Source organism: Mesocricetus auratus, unplaced genomic scaffold (assembly GCF_017639785.1).
Source record: "Mesocricetus auratus isolate SY011 unplaced genomic scaffold, BCM_Maur_2.0 Super-Scaffold_100003, whole genome shotgun sequence".
In the NCBI taxonomy this organism is placed as follows: Eukaryota; Metazoa; Chordata; class Mammalia; order Rodentia; family Cricetidae; genus Mesocricetus; species Mesocricetus auratus.
Genome location: NW_024429188.1, coordinates 41998390 through 42006236, shown reverse-complemented (window position 1 = coordinate 42006236; position 7847 = coordinate 41998390).

Genomic DNA, 7847 nt, shown 5'->3' with positions numbered 1-7847 from the left:
ACACTGTAAAAGAGTACAGGTCAAAATCATTGAGAAATTCTAACCACACATGAAGAGATCAAGTGATTTATCCAAGGTTAAGTGAAAATTTAGCAGTCATTGACTGGCCAAGAACTCCTCTCAAGTTGGCTTGTCAATATTTTCTGTCATAGATAGTAAGCACAGGTCCCCAGTGTTACCACCAGCATCTTGAGGAATTCCCCTAGACTTTTGGGACCTTGACTCGGGTTAAACTGGGATTTATGGCTTCAATGCAGAAAAGAATTTTGGTACTGCTGATTTATGAGGTAGAGTTTGGGTGCAATAAAGGTGTTTTAATACAGATTAAACAAAAAGTTTAAGATAAAGAGGTGTTCAGAAGAAATATATGTGCTGATATATTATTTATGATTTATTAAAGCTTGCCTGAGGATTCAGAAAGCTAAGTCAGCCACAAGCCATACAAGCCAGGCACACACCTTTAATCCCAGATCTCAGGATTAAGAGGTACATAGCTCTCTGTGAGTCCACGCCCACCAAGATCTACACAAGATTGATCCAGTCCTAAAGAGAAACAGCTCACAGAAAGATGGTCTCAGCACCTGGGATCACACGCCTTTTATTCCAGCACCAGAGGGTTATGAAAGACAGGACGAGGGTTCCTCATTCTCCAGCCATACTGAAGATAGGAAGACATTGAAGTCCCAGGATTCTCCACTCATGCTGAAGAGAGACAGCAGTAATAGGTTTGGTGGAGCCAGGAGCGCATTTCAGTCTGAGGCAGAGTGAGAGCTAATGCCTGACTACTTTGATTTCTGATCTTCAGCTTGACACTTGAACCCCAATATCAGTCTCTGGGTCATTTATTTTTCGAGCAACAAATATATACTTGAGAACAAAAACTAAGACCTGAGGGTGGGTATGAGCTCCTCAAGAAAGTCACAGCTATTGGGGGTTTTGTTTTGTTCTGCTTCTTTTTTTTTACAATAGTTTTTTTTTAAAAAAGCATTTTAATGGTTGCTATCTTTAAAGTGTTGCTAAGAAACCCAAATGAGATCACAGGGTGGTTGCTGAGAGACATCTGACAGGGCAACAATAGGTATGATACCCAGGATGCAGGAAGCTAATCTTCACCACAAATAAAGTTGATAGTCTTGTTTGAGATTCCAAGAAGATGTCTGTGGAAAAGAATGAAGCTCTCCCCAAGGTCACATCCAATAAGGCCTTAGGGTTGTTCCTTGTTACTTTAACATAAAATATCTGTATATGAAAGGAATATTAGCACTGTGTCAGCAGTAAATGTTGTTGACTGAGATGGATTACTTGAGTTTTCCATTGGGAAGAGGCTTAAATCAGAATCCAAGAGGAATCCTTTTCCTTTTGATGTTCCTGTACTTTTCCCTAAGTTTCTGTCCTGCCCCAGGCTCATTGCCTGGTTCTCTAACATATGCTTCCATCACTGGAGGATTCATTTATAGCATCTCTGACAGGCACTGTTGCAGATTCCTTTATGGTATTATTATGGCTTCCCAGTGAGAAATCACTCCAAGCACTTAGAGATTAATAAAGGAGAATGCTTTAAAAATAGAATGTAACTGGCTCTGGCTGATGTCAAAAGAAGAACCAGCCCTGTCCAAAAATCCCCCTCTGCGTCTAGAGGTTTGAGCGTTAACATTGCATCCTTACATACACGTTTCTCTATGGGATGCTTATTGCACCAAATTATACTCAGAGCAATTAAATAAATCTGTTTCACAGAGCCAGAATTTCCAAGCTTAATTGTTTGAACAAACGGAAGATTTAAAATGTAAAAATGCTGTCACAGTTCTCTTGAGACAAAGTGAGACTGCCTTTCCCAGACAGCTGTTATCTAGGGTCATCCTGCCTGCCTGGAAGGATTATGCTCTTCCTAATGAAGCAGAGGGCTTAATCAGTGGCTGTCATCCAGGGTCATCTTCTCTGAACTGCCAGGCAGAGGCAGTACACCTTTAGCTAAATTGTACTTTTGTGTAACTTAATATTTTCTGACCAAACCCTTTATAACATCACTTTATTACTTCCATTTCCTTCTTCAGCTCTGCTGTCAGTGAGGACGCTTTATGACAGTGGGTGTGAATTGACAGAAAAATCTTTGAGTAGCTATAAGTTTGCTGACATTATAGCACTCAAACTCACCTGATTATTTGAACCAACACCTGACTGCATATGGATTAAATCTGTTTATCTGCTGGAAGATAGACTAAATTATTGTAGCTCCTCCCTTCCTGAATACAGTGAATTGGAGAGCAATTTCCTCAGCAGACATGAAACCAAGACTGAAAGCATGGCATGGTATAAAGAGAAGAGAGAGGTAAAAAACAAGAAAGGTGTGGGTGGGTGAGAGCTAAAAATGATTTTAAGATTACAGTACAGCGACACGAGTTTGGTCTAGAGCTGAGCTGCTCACACCTTTATTTGCAGGTAAATTACTGGGAATTCTTGTGAAAATGTTAACGCTTACTCATGAGGTCTAGGAGTTTGCATTTGAAATAAGATCTCTGAGAATGGAAGGTGCTGGTCTGAGCACTACACCTTGAGTAATCAGAGAAAGGCAAGATGTTCCTAAGACATCCAGCTGACCTGTGCTTCTCAAACGTCTGAGATTATGTTTACATATATGCCTTTACACACGTTCCCTTTGTACCAACATTTCATCTTTAATTAGTTTCTGTATTTGACTTTTGGAGAATAAAATTCATTGTGATTTCTTTTTTCTTCTTCTTCTTCCTTCTTCACAGCTCTTGGAGCCTTGGAATCATATGCCATTACTCTGTCAGGCATTCATGCTTTCTTTTTAATCTTGATGTTATGGCCCCATCTGATTCTCTGAAATCACCTCCCACTACTGACTTGTACTTTAATGATTCTGCACCACTGGACTTCTGTCACTTGCATGGATCACACTTACTTTCAGCTCTAGGCTTTTACAATTTGCTTTATCTTTGTGTTTGGAAGACTCTTCCCATACATCTCTGGTTGACTGATTTCTTCTCACCCTCTTAGTATCAATTGAAATGTCACCTCCTCAGAGAGACCATCTACTTAAAGCAGCGTCTCCCTTCTCTGGTCACATGCTTTATTACATCATTTGTATAACCTATGGTTATATTGGTTTTGGTTTGAATTTCAAGTCTACATTCTTCCACAATAATATAAATTCCTTGAGGACAAAAATGCTGTTGTGTTCATTACTGTACTCCAACCCAGCATCTACAATGCCCCTGGCACACAGTATGTGCTCATCAAATACTTTTGGATGATAAATCATCTTTCTGGGAGATCTTACTCATTCATTAGAAACCAGCTCCTGGATCATCACTTTATCATTTGTCCTATCTGCCTGACCTCGGCATTCCTGGAGATGGCTCATTCATCTCTGGCCTCACCTTCTGCAGCCTTTTAATTTACTTGACTCAACCAATAATCTCATGTGCTAATATCTTGCTTCTTTTCAAAACTAGTACAAACTTATTTTTGTCAGAATCTGATTTCAAGAATCTCTTCTTGGGTTCCTCTGTCCTGTTTTCCAGCTAACTTTGGTACTTTGGTAATTTCTCTGGTAGTGCTGGGAAATAGGCAAAACAATCCCATGCTGCAGCCTATAGTACCCTGAAGAATTATTTTATACATTTCCACCCAAGTGAAGCTGGAATCCCTGAGCTTGTCATAGGAAAGAGTTCCAGGACAAGTCATTGTGCATCAGGGTTTTAGTTTACTAAGAAAATGTTTTGGCATAGATTTTAAAATAGGAAGTAGAGGGGACACTTAGGGAAAGGATACTATACACCCCAGTGTGGATGTGAACTTTCAAGAGAGACAGAGATAGAGAGTTTAATATTAAACATCATAACAACAACTATATATGTGTGGATTTTGTAGCATCTGATTTTACTTTTCAAGGGGTTTCTAAGAAATATTTTTAAATTTTTATCTCTGGCAAATGAAATTACAGAGATGCACCAGATAGAATTAAAGGCTGGAAAGAGAAAGCCATAAGTCATAAAGTTCAAAGAAGTACTATGCTGTGTCACCAGAGAGTTAGGCCATATGATTTGTTTATAAACAAAGTCCATAATCTTATTTGTGAGTGCTGTGTTTTCCTGGGGAGACATTACTCACTCCAGATCAGGCACCAATGAAAGAACAAATTATAGATTCTGCCCAATTCCAATTTGGTGTACAAATGAGTTTCTTGGTTTCACAGGTCAGGGGTTACCCAGGTAGCTCCAAAACAGTCTCATCACTAGAAAGTCATACCCAGTATGAATAACGACTTTCCCATAGCTATACAGATGATGTCCATTTTAGTTAACCATCTGCTCTCTATATACTCTAACATGAATGCCCAGTCATTTCAAAATTTTTCCTTCTTTTTGAGAAAGTCATGCACATCTACAATGAAATACCATCAGACATACTCTATGTATTCCCCTCAACTCCCCTCCATAGCCCCCAACACTCCCCTTCCAATTTCATATTTTTTGGATAACCCACAAAATCCAGTTAGTGCTGCCTATAATGTTCATGGGTGTAGGACTATGCACTGGAACATAGGAAACATACCCATGGCCACATTATTAAAAAAATGATTCTCCCTCCTCAGCAACAGCTACTCACTAAGGGATAGGGCCTGAGGATTACTTACCTCATCTGTGTCAGAACTTTGGTTGTCTTGGTCCTGTGTGGATCTTGTGCAGGTAGCCAAGTTTGCTGTGAGTTCATGACTATGACTGCCATGTTATATCCAAAAGATGGCATTTCATTATAGTCTTCCCCATTACCCATATCTTACAGTCTTTCTGTCTCTTCCACAACATTCTCTGTGCCTTGGTGGTATAGGTATGCCTGATATAGATGGCCCATTTAGGTCTTAGCATACCGTCTTTTATTCTCGGCACTGTGACCAGTTAGGACTCTCTGCATGCACTCAATTCCACTAAGAAAGCTTTTTTGACCAAGGTTGAGAGCAGCTCAGGTCTATTGTTATAAGCACAAATACTTAGAAGGCAGTTTTGTAACAGGGTCCCAGACCTTAGCACAGCTGACACTATAGTGGAAGCACCATTCAGGCTGCAAAATTTAGCATGTAGACAGCACCACCTGCCAAACTAAAACAAAGACTTAATCCATCAAAGCCCATGGAGTTCTGGCAAAGCCTCAAAATGTGCTAACCTTGATTTTTAGCTTCTATAGTTCCACTTCTGGCTAACTGTTCTTGTTAACTGAAGTATGTCAAACCAGGACATGGTTTTTGTGCTTAAAAGCTCACCCTGAGAAAGGCTCATGGTTACAATGGGTTCCCGAGCACCAAGTGTAGCTGCCAGCTGCTAATAGAGACTTTCTATTGGCTTAACCCCATGTCTGAACAGTATTCTTGGTGAATATCTCACAACAATTTGACAGCATGAACATTTGGCAAAATAACAATAATAAGTTGTACTAGGGGTGGGAGGTCCATAGCCTCCCTAGTCACTGGCTTTTGACTAGGATTACAGTTTCAGGCATGAAATTCCCTCTTTTGGAACCAGCCTCACATCCAATCAGAAAGTTCCTCCATGGTATGTACAATCTTTTGATATGATATCATCATTCTAAAAATATTCACAATCAGGTTGGAAAACAAAACAAACAAAAACCAGATAATATTTTAAGTAAGTTTCCAGTTTTGTGTTGGGCTGCATTCATAGCTATCCCTGGCCGTATATGGCAGTTTAGAATCTCCTAAGATGATTTGTGCCTGGGGAAAAATTTACAGACAGCTGGAAAGGTGGTCCAGGAGGGGATGACTGAAAATGAAGGTCTAATGACCGTTTCCCCATCCTCTCCTTTTATGAAGAAGCATCAGACCAGCCTGATCTTGTTGATGGTTTCTTTTAGGTAATTAAAATTGTTCTGATTTAAGTGATAAGGGCTTTTGTACTTGGAGGACAGTTATCTACAACATTTCAGCTGTTTCTTTGGCCATTGTATTCTTTTCAGCACTTCTTTTGCAATGTTCTCGAAGCCTTGAGGTGGGTGATATAGAGTCTGATTATTTCTTCCATTTGTGCCGAGAATTGGGCACTATGCCATAGCAACAGAGACTTATTCCTTAGCATCTAGATTGGATATAATTCTCCACTGTATCCACAACCAGCAACCCTCCTCTGGGGTAGTCCTTAAATCCAATTGGAAAGTAGTCAATTGCCCCCATAGTATTTATGTTTCTGTACCATAATAGATAGAAGTTGTCTGGCACATTTATAGTATAGTATACAAGACCCACAACCTAGTAGGACTATTGGTGGCAACCCCCTGCCCAAAGCTATATGGTACTTTCAAGTACTAGGGATATCAACTCCTAGTGAGGGAGTTTTTTTACATAATTCCAGCTTCAGTGCTCTATCCCTTATAGAAAAGCATACAGTGTCTTCAGCAATGTGTTCTTCCCACCTAGTTCTGGTGGGCAACAAAGAGCAGTAGCAGTAGCCTGTGTTTGGGGAGCCTCAGGGACTTCTCTGGTCAACAATTTATATGAAGGTAGTCAATCATTGACAATGAGATATACATTATGGCTTCTGGGAGTGTTTTGTTGTTAACTCTTGCAAACTACCTTTGTTCAAATTCTTTAACTTGCCCTACTGGCTATTATTTCCTTTCACAAGATGTCTATGTCCATACATAAATTGATGTAGTCTCCATTCCTATCTAATATCTTTTTTGTACCATCTAATCATCTACAATTGGAAAGAGTTGATTGTACCCATACTATTCATGCCAGTGTGCCACAGTAGACACATGATTTGGCTGTTGGTTCAATTTCCAGGGAGAACTTGGAGGTCTGAAATGACACTGGAACCAGCACAGCTTGCATGAATGTCAAGGACTGGTGGGCACCACAGCTCATTGATGTATTTGTTCAGGACACATTTGCAGAAGTTCATTGTATCTACCTCCTAAGGAGGTTTGATTAGAAGGCCTTCCGTTCAACCTTCAATTTAATAATTTATTTTTAGTGTTACTACAGTGATGGATTCCACCTCTTACAATGCTTTATGTATAGTCAGAAATTGCTGTTCAAATGTTATATAATGATTATCTGTTCCCTTGCATGATTAGAACCCTCCTTGGACTGCTTGTTCAGGTCATTTCTTCCAAAGCTCCGAGTTCTATATCGCTGAGAGTCTAGTAACGTTCAACACAAAAGGACACTGACGTATTGGATTATGCAGCTGATTGATCTGTCCGGTAAGGATCTCATCTCTCTTAAAAACATTTTGAGCTTTTTTGTTCCAATCTCATGTGGAGGCCCTTTTAATCAAATTACACATAGGATGGACATTTTGAACAAGATTGAGTATGAAAATGTACCAGTACTGTGGGAGCACCCCCAACCAAAAACAAAAACAAAAACACATCTGCTGCTATTTTATGTCCACCAGAATGGGCTATTGAAGGATATTCTCAATAAATTTGTCAGGTATCATATGAACCTTACCCAACCATAATTCTCACAAGAATTAGCTGATATGCCTGGCGTTTGCACCCTGAGTAGACTGATTTCCCATCCTTACCCTTTTTGTGAGCACGCCCTATTCCAAATCTTACTAATGCTGTAAGACACCCTAAGGGTAGTCTGATAAAATGAAATCTGTTTATAAACGGTCAACAGGATCTCCAAAGGCCCACCACTGTCCATTAAAGCAAATGTTGATTATTGCCCTTGTGATTCAGCAGCTAAGGGGATACTAAACAGATATCTGAAAATCCAATGTGGCAAGAAAAGTTTATGTGCCTTATATGAAGCATTTCCAAAAACAAAACAGAAATACTGCAATGTTGATACAGTG